We start from the raw sequence: 16814 nt of genomic DNA, 5'->3' as shown, positions 1-16814 counted from the left end.
ATTAAGCTCCCTCAAGTAGTCCCTAATGGTAGCTTTGTCAGCAGGTATTGAGCAGCTGTGCTTTGTCTCTGTTGTCGGTGATTTCGTTACCATCTTTGTTTTTTAGTATGGTGACTGTTTCCTTGATTTTTTTCTTGTTTATATGGTGGAAGAAGCTTTTTTTTTTGTCGTTAATTTTCGTTGCGAGGTGCTTTTGCTGTTCTTATGTTTTGCTTGCAGGTTCTGGCTCTTTGCTGATATTCCATCTTGGTTATGAGTCCTTCTTTCCATTTGTTGTATTTGGCTTTTTTTTCTTTTATGTTGTCTGTGAGGTCCTTGTTTAGCCATGCTGGTTTCATTTTAGTTTTTCTGGGCCTCAATGATAGTGTTTTTTAGGGTTCCCCAGGCATCGCAGGGTTTATTCTTCAGGTTTGCTCTGAGCTTGTTGAAGTCTGCTTTTCTGAAGTCTGGGACTGTAGTCGAGTTGGATGTTCTAGTTAGTGATTGCACAATGTTGAATTTTAGGATGGTATGGTCACTCTCACCTAGTGTCCCTTCTCCTTCTATTCCCTCAATCATTTCTTCCCTGTTTGTTAAAATTAGGTCTAGTATTGCAGTCCCTCTGGTTGCTGTTTCCACTTTTTGAGTTAGAAAGTTATCGGCGAGGCTGGTGAGAAATCTGTCAGACTTTCCACTTGGTGCTGAGTTTGTTTTCCAGTTAAAATCCCCCATTATTATTGTGCTGTGCTTGTTGCATATTGCTGATAGTTGGGTTGTAAAGAGGTTGTCCATTGTATCTGTTCGGTTTGGGGGCCTGTAGTAAACTCCAATTGTAATGTTGTCCTTTTTTTCTTTTATGTTAACCCATATGGTTTCAAGGGGGTTATCTTCTTTGGATTGATATAGCTCAGTGGCGGTGTAGTGGTCTTTTTATGTATAGTGCAACTCCACCTCCTTTCTTGTTTGACCTGTTTTTCTTGAAGAGATTGTAGTCCTTTATCTGTGTGTTCCAGTCATGTGATTCGTCCCACCATGTTTCTGTAATACCAATTAGATCGTATTGGCCCTCGTGCATTAGTACTTCTAGTTCGCCTTGTTTGTTCCCCAGGCTTTGTGCATTAGTGTACAGGCATTTTAGGTGTTTGTGTCTGATTCTGGGTACACATTTTTTATCCTCTGAAATGTTAGTGGGGTTAATTTGCACCCCTTTCTTATTTGATTCGCTGTACAGTCTCTTACTTTGGTCACCCGCCCCTCTGAGATCTAGTTTAAAGCCCTCCTGATAAGTTGGGCTAGTCAGTTTCCAAGAAGGTTCTTTCCAGCTCTGGTAAGGTGTAGTCCATCTGTTGCTAGGAGCCCTTCTTGAAGGTATTGTAGACCGTGGTCGAGGAACCCAAAGTTGTTTTGGCGACACCATCTCTTTAGCCAGTGGTTTCTTTGTGGGATTTTGCGTTCTCTGTCAGGATGTTGTCCTCTTGTGGGTAGAATAGAGGAGAAGACGACCTGTGCCCCTATCTTTTTGACTGTATTGCCCAAGTGGTCGTAGTCTTTCATGATTTGGTTCATGTCTTTCCTTGTGTCATTTGTTCCTGCATGGATCACTAGTAGAGGGTAGTAGTCAGTGGGTTTTAGGATTTTAGTGAGGTTTAGCGCTATATCTGAGATTTTGGCTCCAGGGAGGCAGCTCACCTCTCTGAATTGATTGTCCAGTCTGCAGATGGCAGGTTCAGTTCCCCTGAGAATTGAGTCACCAATTACCACCACTCTCCTTTTCTTTTTGGTTCGGTTGGGGAGAGGGGGGGCTAGCCTTCGTGATGACTGTGTTTGATGGTGTTGTATTGTTGTGCTTGGTTCTTGGTGGCTCCTTGTCAGGTGTTTGTTGATCTTCTTGTGCCAGGAGTACTGCATATTTGTTACTTGTAGGCACTGGGGTTGGAGGGAGGTGGGTTGGAGTTGGTGGAAGTTTGGGGATGGTTTGTTTTTTTCTTCTTTGGGAGATATGTGTCCAGTCATTTTCAACCTCAGGGGGGTTGGTTCTGATGTGCTCTTCTGTGGTGTTGGATGTGTTAGGAGTACAGTGGTACCTCAAGATACGAACCCCTCGTCTTACGAACAACTCGTGATACGAACCCGGGGTTCAGAAAAATGTTGCCTCTTCTTACGAACTTTTTTCGAGTTACAAACCGGCGTTCGGAGACTGCTGGGAAGCCGCGCAGCTGTTTTAAAAGCTAACAGCCGGGTGGCGGGGCTTCCCAGAAGGATCCCGAACGCCGGTTCGTAACTCGAACAAAGTTCGTAAGAAGAGGCAAAATTTTGCTGAACCCCGGGTTCGGTTCGGGAGGTTGCTGGGAAGCCAGTGGCTTCAGCTTCCCATTGCTCCGTGGGAGCGGCAGACCGCCTTTGTATTTTTGGCTGGGGGGGAAGCAGGAGGCGCAGGATCGGGCCGGCAGCGGGCGCGCCGCGAGGTAGCAGGTCAGCATCCTGGGCGGCTGGGCGGCGGGCGAGGAGGCGCGGCCGAGCGGACCTGGCTCCGGCTAGACCTCCAGCGAGAATGGGGTGGGTAGTGGGCGCGGCGGCAGCGGTAGCGGCGAGGGTGCATCCGATTCGGGGCTGGCGGCCCCCGACGCAGTGGGGAACATCAGCGCGGGAGGCAGGAGAGGACCGGGCGACTGGAGCAGCAGCGCGGCTTCTTTTTGCCTGGGAGGGAAGGTGAAATGCCGGCGGCTCTAGCAGCTGCTACGAGCGGCATTTCACCTTCCCTCCCAGGCAAAAAGATGCCGGGGAGAGGGGCACGCCTTCCGCCTGGGAAGTCCGGCCCCATCATCCCAGAATGCCGGCATCTTTTTGCCTGGGAGAGAAAGTGAAATGCCGCTCGTAGCAGCTGCTACGAGCGGCATTTCACCTTCCCTCCCAGGCAAAAAGATGCCGGGGAGAGGGGCACGCCTTCCGCCTGGGAAGTCCGGCCCCATCATCCCAGAATGCCGGCATCTTTTTGCCTGGGAGAGAAAGTGAAATGCCGCTCGTAGCAGCTGCTACGAGCGGCATTTCACCTTCCCTCCCAGGCAAAAAGATGCCGGGGAGAGGGGCACGCCTTCCGCCTGGGAAGTCCGGCCCCATCATCCCAGAATGCCGGCAACTTTTTGCCTGGGAGAGAAAGTGAAATGCCACTCGTAGCAGCTGTCTCCCGAAGCCGAACGCGGAAGTTTGGCTTTAGCGTTCGGCTTGGAGAGACAGCTGCGAAGCGGCGCGGGTTCGGGGTGGGTGGGAAGCCCCCCAGGCCGGCTGCGACCTTTTAAAACACCCGCGCCGCTTCGCAGCTGTCTCTCCAAGCAGCTGCTACGAGCGGCATTTCACTTTCTCTCCCAGGCAAAAAGATGCCGGCATTCTGGGATGATGGGGCCGGACTTCCCAGGCGGAAGGCGTGCCCCTCTCCCCGGCATCTTTTTGCCTGGGAGGGAAGGTGAAATGCCGCTCGTAGCAGCTGCTACGAGCGGCATTTCACTTTCTCTCCCAGGCAAAAAGTTGCCGGCATTCTGGGATGATGGGGCCGGACTTCCCAGGCGGAAGGCGTGCCCCTCTCCCCGGCATCTTTTTGCCTGGGAGGGAAGGTGAAATGCCGCTCGTAGCAGCTGCTAGAGCCGCCGGCATTTCACCTTCCCTCCCAGGCAAAAAGAAGCCGCGCTGCTGCTCCAGTCGCCCGGTCCTCTCCTGCCTCCCGCGCCGATGTTCCCCACTGCGTCGGGGGCCGCCAGCCCCGAATCGGATGCACCCTCGCCACTACCGCTGCCGCCGCGCCCACTGCCCGCCCCATTCTCGCTGGAGGTCTAGCCGGAGCCGGAGCCAGGTCCGCTCAGCCGCGCCTCCTCGCCCGCCGCCCAGGATGCTGACCTGCTACCTCGCGGCGCGCCCGCTGCCGGCCCGATCCTGCACCTCCTGCTTCCCCCCCCAGCCAAAAATACAAAGGCGGTCTGCCGCTCCCGCGGAGCAATGGGAAGCTGAAGCCGCCGGCGGTTTCAGCCTCCCTTTGCTCCACGCTGCTCCGCCCTGCCTGTATTTGTGTTTTTGGCTGGGGAGGGGAGCAGGAGGACCTTCCTGACTCCCTCCCCCCAGCACTTCACCCAGGACAACAGGCAGGGCGAAGCAGCATGGGGCAAAGGGAGGCTCAAGCCTCCTTTGGTGGTGGCGGCCGGCTTCCCGGTTTCTGAGTTTTGGGCTTGCACGCATTAATTGCTTTTCCATTGATTCCTATGGGAAACAATGTTTCATCTTATGAACTTTTCACCTTACGAACCCTCTCCCGGCACCAATTAAGTTCGTATCTTGAGGTACCACTGTATATTGGTCTTTCTTGTTTTGATGTTGGTGCTGCAGGGTTTTGAGGTTTCTCTCTAGGTTTTCTATTTTTTCCTCAAGTAATTGGATTACTTTACATTTATTGCAAGTGAAGTTTTGGAAGTTTGATGGTAGGAGTGTATACATGGAGCACAGTGTGCAACTCACTAGGAAGTCAGCTCTTTCATCTTTGTGTGTGGTGGGTTTGTCTTCCATGTGGGTAGTAGGAGTATCTTCTCTCTGAGTTCGTGATTCGTTCTTCATGGTAGGAGGCTGGTAGTGGAGTAGTTGTTGAGTGCTGCTAATGAGTGCTGCTTTTGTATTTAGTTGTGTTTCGGTTGGTCTTGTTTTTGCTGATTTATTAGTTGATTATGCTTTGATTAAGCGTAAGGCTCTGGGGAAGCTCCTGCTTCAGCTGGGTGCCGGGTGTGATGCCAGGACTCAAGGAGGGCTCCGTGCATCTTCCGCTGTTGTCGGGGGTTCCGTGGAAGCTCCCATGTCAGCTGGGCGCCGGGTTTGATGCCGGGGGTTCGAGGAGGGCTCCAGGCTGAGTTAGAGTCCTCCGCTGTCGTTGGGGGCTCTGGAGAGGCTCCCGCATCGGTAGAGTGTCAGGTGTGATGCTGGGGGCTCAAGGAGGGCTCCAAAAATCTTGCCCCAAATCTCTCCAAAAATCACTCCCCCCAAAGCTTCCTATCTAGCCCCAAATCTCTCCAAAAATCGCTGCCCCAAAGGCTTCCTATCTAGCCCCAAATCTCTCCAAAAATCTCTCCCCCAAAAGCTTCCTATCTAGCCCCAAATCTCTCCAAAAATCGATATAAAATACCTAAGAATAATATGTTGCAAATCATATTTTTTACCGAGAAAATATTTTCATTTTCCGTTTTTCCCCATTCTACATCCTGTTTTTTAAATTGTTAACTTGCAAAAAAGGGGTTTTCCTTCCATTTTGAATTGTTTATACTCCTTTATAGGCTGCTGTGAAGGACAATAGTTTCTGGGGGAAAGTTGTGATTTTTTAGAGCAATATATATATTTTTAGCATATCTGAACACTTTGGTTAATATTGGTTAAGCTTAAAATACTAGCAAAGGTTCTCAAAATTATTTGAAAAATAATAAATAATTTGCAATAATTTGACCCAAATTAAACAAATTAATCATCAAGTGTCTCTTTAATAGTATTTATGCACTTAAAATAAGTTCTAAAAGAAAAGAATATCTGTAGCACAAACTTGAACTGTGGAGATCTTTGTGCTCTCTGAACTTGGTTGCTTGCTTGTAGAGGCTTCATTACCCAACTAGGTGACATACCAGTGACTATGGGGTTTGCTGTCTGTTTATATGTAATAGTTTGCCCTGCCAATTTTGGTGAAGATTTAATTTCTCCTTGGTGATTTCTTTGATCAGGTTGTTGTTTTCTGCACAATTGTTTTTCTGGCACTGATCCATTATCTGAATGGGGGCTGATAAAGGGGGATGTGTTGTAATCTTTTTGTTTGCATTCTAGAATTTTGTATTATCTCTTAATGCTATCTAGGCTACTACAAAGGTCTGAGTAATCTATCCCAGCCAACAGTCCAATAAAAATTACTCCAACTGTCTCACTTTAGAATTAGTCAGCTATAGACAGTGAACTTACATTATTTTCCTATAATCTGCTACATATTTTAATAGTAGATTAAATAGAAGATTAAATGGCCAGTGTTGTGCCTATTCACAAGAAGGGCAGTAGAGAAGAAGCTGGTAACTACAGGCCAGTTAGCTTGACATCAGTTGTAGTTAAAATGATGGAGACTCTACTCAAAAAGAGGATAAATCAGCACCTAAAAAACAATAACTTATTAGACCCAAATCAGCATGGCTTTACTGAAGGCAAATCATGTCAGACTAATCTCATTGATTTCTTTGACTATGTCACAAAGGTGTTGGATGAAGGTGGTGCCGTGGATATTGCCTACCTGGACTTCAGCAAAGCCTTTGATACGGTTCCACATAAAGAGCTGATAGATAAATTAGTGAAGATTGGACTTAATCCCTGGATAGTTCAATGGATTTGCAGCTGGCTGAAGCGTAGACATCAGAGAGTTATTGTTAATGGCGAGTATTCTGAGCAGAGTCAGGTTACAAGCGGTGTGCCACAAGGATCTGTTCTGGGTCCTATTCTTTTTAATATATTTGTGAGTGACATAGGGGAAGGTTTGGTAGGGAAGGTTTGCCTATTTGCCGATGACTCTAAAGTGTGCAATAGGGTTGATATTCCTGGAGGCGTCTGTAATATGGTAAATGATTTAGCTTTACTAGATAAATGGTCTAAGCAATGGAAACTGCAGTTTAATGTTTCCAAATGTAAAATAATGCACTTGGGGAAAAGGAATCCTCAATCTGAGTATTGTATTGGCAGTTCAGTGTTGGCAAATACTTCAAAAGAAAAGGATTTAGGTGTAGTGATTTCTGACAGTCTCAAAATGGGTGAACAGTGCAGTCAGGCGGTAGGGAAAGCAAGTAGGATGCTTGGCTGCATAGCTAGAGGTATAACAAGCAGGAAGAGGGAGATTATGATCCCACTATATAGAATGATGGTGAGACCACATTTGGAATACTGTGTTCAGTTCTGGAGACCTCACCTACAAAAAGATATTGACAAAATTGAACGGGTCCAAAGACGGGCTACAAGAATGGTGGAAGGTCTTAAGCATAAAACGTATCAGGAAAGACTTAATGAACTCAATCTGTATAGTCTGGAGGACAGAAGGAAAAGGGGGGACATGATCGAAACATTTAAATATATTAAAGGGTTAAATAAGGTCCAGGAGGGAAGTGTTTTTAATAGGAAAGTGAACACAAGAACAAGGGGACACAATCTGAAGTTAGTTGGGGGAAAGATCAAAAGCAACATGAGAAAATATTATTTTACTGAAAGAGTAGTAGATCCTTGGAACAAACTTCCAGCAGATGTGGTAGATAAATCCACAGTAACTGAATTTAAACATGCCTGGGATAAACATATATCCATCCTAAGATAAAATACAGAAAATAGTATAAGGGCAGACTAGATGGACCATGAGGTCTTTTTCTGCCGTCAGACTTCTATGTTTCTATGTTTCTATGTTTCTAAATAGTGTTTGACCTATATTTACCAGATATAAATATGGCACATATGGTCTTTGTACATACTTGTTCAGTTAACTTATTTTTGGAATAGTCATGTCATCATTATGTGATTTCTTTAATGCATGAATGTGCCACTAATTTCCTTGAATTATTTTATTTTAGACTATGTTTAAAATCCTTACAAATTTAGGAATTTTTAAATTTAAATTATGCAGACACTGTCAGGAATCAGTACTTCCCATGGAGGGATTAGTCTAGCTGTTAAGGCACGAGGCTAGAAAGCAAGAGACCATGAGTACAAGTCCTGCTTTAGCAATGAAAGCCAATTGGTCAGTCACCATCATATGAGAAGGAAAATGTGTGTTTGATAGGTTTACTGCCTAAATTGTAAAAATAACAAAGCTGGGAATAAATATCAATAAATAAATAAATAAATAAATAAATGAATAAATCCTCACTTACCTTCAAGAATTAAACTTTTCCTTTAAAGCAAGATCAGGGCCTAAATGTGTAATGATGAACAGAAATGTGGCATGACACTTTGGATGACATACACATACATATGCAATACTTTTTTTCCATTAATGTGAGCAAAGATTTCTTTGCCATGCCTGTCCCCCTACCATACCCAATTCCTGACTGCATTGTTCATGAAATGGAAATCCCCTGAATGTATTAAAGAAGGAAATGTACAAGTCCCTCACTTCTTTCTTCCTCTTTATTTTCATGTGAAACCTTTTTGTAGAACTGTATTTATTAAAATAATTTATTGTGTGGTAAGGATTTACAGCTTGATCAAAATTAATTAAAATTTAATTTAATTATTAATTTAAAAATGTCAGGTATGATTAGATGAAATGGCTATTATATATTTTGTAATTTCAGATTTCGAATAACATTATTTATAAATATGTGAAATATCCAATTCATGATTAAATTTATGCAGAACCAATGTGTTTGATAAATATATAGGCAAAAAATATTTTATCTTCTTTTGAGGAACAACAGCTTTTTGGTAGATACCCAAAGATCCCAATTTTATAGCCTACTCAGATAAGCTTAGAAAAAAAATAATTGCATAGCTGCTTTTGTTTCTAAAATTTGGTCTAGGTCTGTGATGGTGAACCTATGGCATGTATGCTACAGGTGTCACGTGGAGCCATATCTGAGGGCATGCGAGGTGTTGCCATATGTCAGCTCCAGCACGCTTGTGCACAATGGCTAGTTGATTTTTGGTCTTCCAGAGGATGGGAGGAGGCCATTTTTGCCCTCCCCAGGGTTTAGGAAAGTCTCTGGAGCCTGCGGGTGGCAAAAAGTGGGCCCAATAGGTCTGCTGGAAGTTCTAACTTGCGGTGGGCCATTTTTCATCCTCCATAGGCTTCAGGAAGATTGGTAGGCTTGTTGGGCCCATTTTTCACCCTACACAGGCTTCCAGGAGATTGGGTCCATTTTTTTGCAGCCTACAGGCTCAAGACGCTTTCCTGAAGCCTGGGGAGGGCGAAAAATGGACCAACTGGTCTACTGGCACTCTGGAGGCTTCAGTGAGATCTACGCACAGGTGAGGGGGCAGCATGGGAGGGAGTTGTGTGCAAATGCATGGGAGGGAATTGCATTATGGGTGTGGGGCACATGTTATTGTGCGCATGCATGCCCTTTTTGCATCCAAGCAAAAAAAGGTTTGCCATCACTGGTCTAGGTCATAAAATCACTATATTGAGTCTCAATTATTTGAATTGGTCAATGCATGTAAGTTAAAAAACATAATAGTTATTGTGGGATACTATCATCTCAGCTGAATTCTGTATAGCCCCGACTCTGCTTTTGCTCAACATCTACAATTAAGTTTCTTTTCTTGTTCCTTTCTAATTTTTCCTTTTTCAATTTCTAGTTATAAGATAAAATTGTAATAGTGAAATAAGTTCAATTAATTATTGATATTGATAGATATAAGCAGGGAAAAATTTAATAGAGTGGTATAGACTGTTAAAACATAATATTAATAATATTTTTTAAAAAATCAGTGAATGGTGATTTGGGCTAGAATAGTGAGAATGGCAAGAACAAAATAAGATCATTAGTGAAATGGCAACAATGACAGCAACTACCATTCTTAAGATGCAGAAGAAAGCTGCTTCTAACCCTGCAGTATCTACCCCCACCTCCTCCAGCCAAAGATCAATTGATAATATGCTGACTCTGGAAAAAGGGAGCAGTACGCCATTGATGCAAACAATGAATAACACATTAGTAGTGATGCAAGAGACAATGGTGAAGTTGCAAGAAACAATGACACTGAATCAGAGACTAATATGAACATACAGAAACTGGATGAGAGAATGGAGGTGATGCAGGAGACTATGGCGCAAAATGTTAAGAAAATACAATTGATAAAGACCAAAGCAGAAACTACAGAGAAGGTGGAAAACGTGGGTCAGAAATTTACAGACACAAAAAGAGAATTGGAAAATACCATAGTACATTTAGAAACGGAACTCTCAGCTTTCTACCTTCGATTTCAAAATGTAGTTGAATTGAGAGAATTGAGAGATGAAGATCTGGGGGGGACTTATGGCGGGTATAGTAGCAGAAATATTAAGAAAAGATATAAAGGAAGCAATGAATGAGATTGATGAAATTTATAGGGTATATACGAATTATGCCAAGCGCTACAACCATCCCTGAGAGATACACTCAGGGGTGTGCTGCTGCCCGGACTGGGTGGAACACTGTTCCACCAGCAAAAATGGAATTGTGCACACATCTCCATTGCCATGCGCCATGCACGCAAGATTTGGCCTAATCTTGCCACCCCAGCCAGCAGCAACAACATCCACTGCTAGGTGGGACCAGAGAGTGCAGCGCTCGTTCGGCAGCGTGGGGCGCCTCTGCCGCCGCTGCCACTGGGGCTGACCAGCGGTCATGGGGCTGGGTCCTGCGAGGTGTGGTGGTGGTCAGTCCCATCTGGGAGGTGCCAGCCAGCAGAAAGAAATCCTCCAGGGTGGGGCATGTGGGCGGGTGTGGCTGGCAGCGGGCAGCTACATAGGCCACCCCTCTGAGCTACTCAGCTAGCAGATACGCTCGCTGACCTGCCTGCTCGAGCCACTCCACCCCTGAAAGCGCCCCAGTTAGTAAAGAAAGTAGGGGCAGTAAAGAGGAATTAGTAACAAGAAGTCGGGAGGAAGAAGAATCACTTGAAGAAAGAGAAAGACTAAAGGAGGAAGGAAGGAGACAGGAACAACAGGAGGAACAAAGGGAGAGAAATTTAAGAGAAACAAGGAATCGGAAATACTACCAACAATAAATGTCGGAAGATATAGAAATTATATCAATTAATGTAAATGGACTTAACAATCCTAATAAAAGAAGATTAATATTTACAAAATTAAAAAAATTAAAAATGGACGTGATTGCTTTGCAAGAATTACATATTCATAAACAAAATGCAGACCTATTAGAAGATAAAAAATTAGGGCGCACTATGTATTTCTAGCTGATAAAAAAAAAAGGAGTAGCAATATATGTGAAAAAAACAATTAGTTCAAGAGAAATATATAAAGATCAGGAGGGAAGAATTTTAACAATAGAATTAGAAAAAGATCAAGCAAGTTTACTTCTAACAAGCTAATAAACCAGATAGATGGCTGGCTCACAAATTAAGAAAACAAAAAGAAAGGAAAATTATAGATAGATTGGAAGATGAACAAGCTATCTTAAAATATGACAAAGAAGAAAAGAAATCAATAGTAGTACAATACTATAAGAATTTATGTGTATATGAAGTAATAGAAAAATATATTGAAACGTCAAATATGGAAATATTAACGGAAGAGCAACAACAAGAATTAAATAGACCAATTACCTTAGTTGAATTACCTTTCTTTTTGTTGCAGCGATAAAACAACAAAAAAACAATAAAGCAACTTGTATAGATGGTATACCAGCTGAATTATATAAACAAGAAATAAAAATATTAGAAAACAATATGTTGGAAATTTACAATCAGATAGCCCAAGAAGCAAAAATACCCCAAACATGGTCAGAAGCACTAATATCACTTATACCCAAAACGGAAACAGAAAAAGAAAAAAAAATCAAAATTACAGACCCATATCTCTATTGAACATGGACTATAAAATATTTATTACAATTTACGCAACAAGGATCAAAACATATATACTAAACAAAATGCCAGAATTATTATTAATGGTGAACAGACAGAAAAATTTGAAATTGAGAAAGGAGTTAGGCAGGGGTGTCCTATTTCTCCACTTCTATTCATATTAACAATGGAAACATTACTAGTAAAAATAAGAACAAATGAAGAAATAAAAGGTCTAAGAATAAGGAAAGAAACCTATAAGGTCCAAGCGTTTGCAGACAATTTGGTATTTATAATTGAAGAACCATTGATAACAGCTTCCAAATTGATTAAACAAATAGAAGATTTTGGCAAAGTAGCGGGATTAAAAATAAACTAACAAAAAACAAAAATTATAACTAAAAACTGTACAAAGAAACAAATAAAACATTTAGAACAGATCACTAATATGCAAGTAGTTAAAAAAGTTAAGTATTTGGGAATTTGGCTGACAGCTAAAACGGCGACATTAAAAGAAGATAAGATTAATGAATCAAATTAAAGTGGACCTAAAAAATTGGAAAAATGTACAACTGTCATTAGTAGGAAGAATTAATTCAATAAAAATGAGTGTCCTACCCAAGCTCCTCTTCCTATTTCAAACAATCCCTATAAATCCAGGCAATTTTTTTTTAAAGAACTCGACAAAATAGTATTAATTATATATGGTTAGGTAAAAAATTGAGAATTAAATTAAAGGCACTACAAGATGTGAAAGAAAGAGGAGGCTTGGGGTTACCAAATTTTAAACTATATTATTATGCAACATCATTAGCGTGGATCAAAGAATGGATTATGTTAGAGAATAAACGTATATTGACCATTAAAGGTCATGATCTATTATTAAGTTAGCATGCCTACCTCTGGTACGAAAGAGAAAAACACATTAATATTTTTAAAAGTATATCTTAAGAAATTCTCTTATCCAAATATGGAAGAAAATTAAAACAACAACAATATACCAAGATACCAGAGTAGGTTTCGCCAATACAACTAGCATACCATCCTAGCTTAATCAGACCTCAAAATACAATTAGGTACAAAGAACTACTGGATCAACAAACAAATATAAAAACAAAAGAAGAATTAGAACAAAATGGCAAAATTATAGATTGGTGGACATACTTACAACTAAAAGATGCATACCCAAAGGATAAAAGGGAATATGGTTTCCAAGTGGAGAGAGGCAATTTGGATAGGACACTCCTAAAAGATGATGAAAAACTAATTGGCAAAATATATAAATATCTGATTAGATATGAAACAGAAGTGGAAATCGTAAAAGAAAATATGATAAGTTGGGGAATAAATTTCGGCTATACAATTGAATTAGAGAAATGGGGAAAATTATGGATTAATAATTGGCAGATGACAAAATCAACAGCTTTCATGGAAAACCAACTAAAATGGTTTTACAGGTGGCATCTATCACCGGAAAGACTCAAAAATGTTTCCAAAATTTTCACCATTATGCTGGAAGTGTAAAAAAGAAAAAGGCACATTTTATCATCAATTTTGGACCTGTATACTGGTAAAAAACTATTGGAATAAGGTAACAGATTGGCTCAAAGAAATAACGAAGGAAGAATTTGAAAAAAAAAATCCAGAATTATACTTCTTAGGCATTTTTAATTAAAAAATGAAAAAAGAAGGAATATACTTAGCCATTCATATACTAACAGCAGCTAGGATAGTATACACCCAGTATTGGAAAATAGATAAAACACCAGATAATAATCAAAAAAATACTAGACTGTGCAGAGATGGACAGGATGTCAAAAAACTAGAGGGAAAAGAAGACTCAGATTACTATAAGATATGGGGGAAATTTTTACGATTGGCTAAAGAAAAGAACAACGGAGAAATGATCAAAATTCAAGCAAAGCAACTCGTCAAATAAAAGAAATGACAAAGGAAAATTCTCTGATCGAACAATCAAAAAAGAAGTGGGGAAACTTTTGTTTCCAAAATGTTGTATTTATATGTTTTGGGGTTTTTTTATTTTAGTATTATTATATGTGATATTTATTGTTTGTATCCCTTTTTTGTTGTTTTTTGTTTTGTTTACTTGTTACTTGTTTTATTTAACTGTGTCAAAAAATGAAATAAAATAAAAAAAATTAAAAAAAATAAAGCGCCCCAGCCATGGCCAATGGCACCCACGGTGGCTGCCCTCTCCCTTTCTTGCTCATTACCTGCTCGGGAGAGAGGGAACCTTTCCTGTGCCCCTCCTGCTGCTTGTGCCTGGCCAAGGGCAGCCCAGGATTCAGCAGCACTTCGCTGGTCTCCTCCCCAGACTCCTGCGGCTCCTTGATGGGCTCGAACTGCCCAGCGTATCTCCTGGCCAAGCAGTTTGGAGAGGAGACTTGGCCAGGAGATGCGGACGGCAGCAGCAGGGGAAACAAGCAGTCTGGGCTGCAGCCAAATGCTGCCATTGCCGCCGCTTTCTCTTTAATTTGTCACCTGGCAATAGATGGGATGAAGAGACAAGTGCTGCAGTCTCCCGGTGGAGGGGAGGGCGAGGAGCAAATGAGAGACAGAGAGATTAAAGAATTCAGAAAGACAGCTCTTCCCTCACTCCGCATTCCACCCCACAACAAACCCCCAAACAAACCCAACATCTGCTGCATGGAATGTTTGGGCATCAATACAAAAGGTTTGCCAGGAATGTGGTCCTCCACTATTCCCTTTGTCCATCACTACAAGCTGGACTCCTCTGCCTCAAGTGAGGTGGACTTGGCCACTGAGTATTGATGCAGGTGGCAAGGAAGCCAAGGGATACCAGTCAGAATGAATGATCCTCTCTAAGGGGGGATGCTTTGGCATGTCCCATCCTTGGAGACTAGCTCTCCCTACTGTGGGAATGGGGTGTTGATACTCACCTGAGACACCCATTCTCTTGGGGTAGGGAGCTAGTTTCCAAGACCCACCCTTACTCTAGATTTGTCTGGCTGGGGTGGTCCAGTAGTACATGTTTTCATGTTGATACAAGTAGTTCTATATGAATATCACTATTGTGGTTGGCTCTAGGCCAGCTCCTGCAACAGAGAATTTGAACGTTGATTTAGGGCAGGGGTGGGCAATTAATTTTGCCATGGGGCCGCATGAGAAATTGGAATGGTTTTAGAGGGCTGGACTTTAATTATTTTTTATATTTAGATATATGAATTTAGGAATTGCAGATCTGTTTTAATAAAGTTAGAAGTATTGATTATAATAAGATATGTAGTAGGTGATACTGATTTGTATTAATGCATAAATGGAATTGAATTTAGAATTGTTTGGGAGATTAATGATGTTAATGATTTTCAATTGATTGAAAATAGAGAATATTTAGAATTTTTTCCTTTTTTTCTTTTCTCAAATTGACTGAAATTTAAGATTAATAATTAAGTAAGAATGTAGATAAATATTAATTGTTAGATGCGTTGAAATAATTTTTAAATTTGAGATTAGGTAAATGTACTATTTAGAGGGGGGGGAAGAAGTCTGAAATTCGTATATGTTTATGTTTTGTTTTTAATTTTCTTTTGTTAACATCTGATTGGCTATACAAGGTTTTCTTGGTATATAGAAAAATGTATAAAGAAAGAAGGAAGCACTTTGGCATAAGGGTTACTAAGTTAGAAATATAATTGGTGTACTTTTTGAAGGAACATTAAGGAGGGAAATTTAATTAAAATAAAATGTACCTGGATGACAAATTAGAAAAAAAAACCTTTTGCATCTCTTTTGATGATTGACATTTGTTGCTAACAAAATACCGCATTTTATTCAGGGAAATTAGATGACACACTGTATTGTTTAAAAGTATGTTGAGAGAAAAATACCCCCCCCCCAAAGTCCTTCCTTCCTCTGTCCCTCCATTCATTTCATTCTTCCTTCTTCCTTCCTTCCTCCTTCCTCCTTCGTTCCTTGTTCCCTCCATTTCTCCTTTCCTTCCTTCCTTCCTTTCCACTTCTCTTTCCCTCCCTCTCTTTCCCTCTCTCATTCTTTCCCACCAGGTCTCTCTCATTTCTGAGTATTTCCCCCTCTCCCCCCTTCTCTCTCTCATTTGTTTCTCCCTTTTTGCTCTCATTTCTCTCACCTTAATTTCGGGTGGGGGGTAGAGCTGCAGTGGCAGGCAAACAGCCGTTTTCTTTGGGGAGAGGCCATGTGCCTCTGTGGGGGAGGCTGAGCACGATCTTTAAAAAGAAAGGCTGAGGGAGGCTGAGGCAAGAGCTCCGGTTTGGGCAGCACTGTCACTGAGCAATGGGAGCGACCACCCCTTTTCCCCCACAGGATACACACACACATGGCAGGGTGTAGAAGTTCGCTCTGAGGCAGATTAGCTGTTGGGCAGCAAAAAACGGCGCCAGCTCCACTGCGCAGGGCTTTTTTTGCCCACGCCAGACACAGATAGCAAGCAGGCTGGTCATAGACAGCGAGCAGCCCGGATGTGGGCTGCGGGCTGCCCCTTGCTCACGTCTGGTTTAGGGGAATCCTCAGGGTCACAGAGACTTGTATTATTGCCAGCAGCTTCTGATAGTGAAGATTCATTGCCAAAGTCAGACCGCGGGCAAGCAGAATCAGACGGAGAGATGGGTGCAGCCAGCCGATGAGTTAATGACCCCATTAGTGAGTCATCAGACTCGGAGGAGGATCGGTGGATACATGCCCGAATGCGCAGGTTCATGGCAAGAAGCGACCAACTGCGCAGGTATCGTTGGAGATAAGGGAGAACACCTGTTGCTAAGGCAATCAAGTTAATGAGGTTGATGATAAATTATGGGCATTGGGGAGTGTGCATGTGGGTGTTTATTCATTTGGAGAAGGATCATTGCCAAGGTTTGGACTATTCCAGGATTTCTGTTGACTCTTTGGACAATTCACAGTTAACTCCCATGGACTCAAAGAAGGGGGAGTTGTGAGGAATCACACTGCCTTAATTGTTCTCTTTTGTTCCTGCTTTTGACCGCATTCCAGGACTGTTATCTGGGTGAGAGAAATTTGACTCTGCTTAAACGTGTGTGCTTTTAACGCTGTTTCAGATGAACTACTTTTATTTCTTCTGGCTGGCGTGTGTGTGTTTGACTTTGCATTCCTCTCTCACTGGGGGCTATTAACGAGAAGCCCAGCATAACAATCACTATTATTTTTTTATTGCTTGTTACTACTGTTCTTCTTTTTGTTCAATTAAAAAAAATCCTTTTTCATGTGTTGGAAATGCATGAAGAGTCTGTCAGTTGTCCTTCATCAAAAGAGTGGTAATCTAA

At 42.1% G+C, this 16814-nt stretch overlaps 1 protein-coding gene across 3 annotated transcripts in view; it reads right to left on the bottom strand.

Moving 5' to 3' along the window:
- TASL (TLR adaptor interacting with endolysosomal SLC15A4) overlaps nt 1-16814 on the bottom strand; it is a 126480-nt gene that overhangs the window by 11144 nt on the left and 98522 nt on the right. The window contains exon 2 of one of the 3 annotated variants that reach the window (XM_070750610.1): nt 7884-7923. The exons of the other annotated variants lie outside the window; for them this stretch is intronic. The gene's annotated coding sequence lies outside the window, so the exon portion shown is untranslated. The remainder of the gene's footprint in view (nt 1-7883; nt 7924-16814) is intronic. 3 annotated transcript variants of the gene reach the window in all.

This window comes from Erythrolamprus reginae, chromosome 4 (assembly GCF_031021105.1).
Source record: "Erythrolamprus reginae isolate rEryReg1 chromosome 4, rEryReg1.hap1, whole genome shotgun sequence".
Taxonomy (NCBI): domain Eukaryota; kingdom Metazoa; phylum Chordata; class Lepidosauria; order Squamata; family Dipsadidae; genus Erythrolamprus; species Erythrolamprus reginae.
Note: the sequence above shows the minus strand (reverse complement) of the source record. Positions and strands in the feature narration are given on the sequence as shown.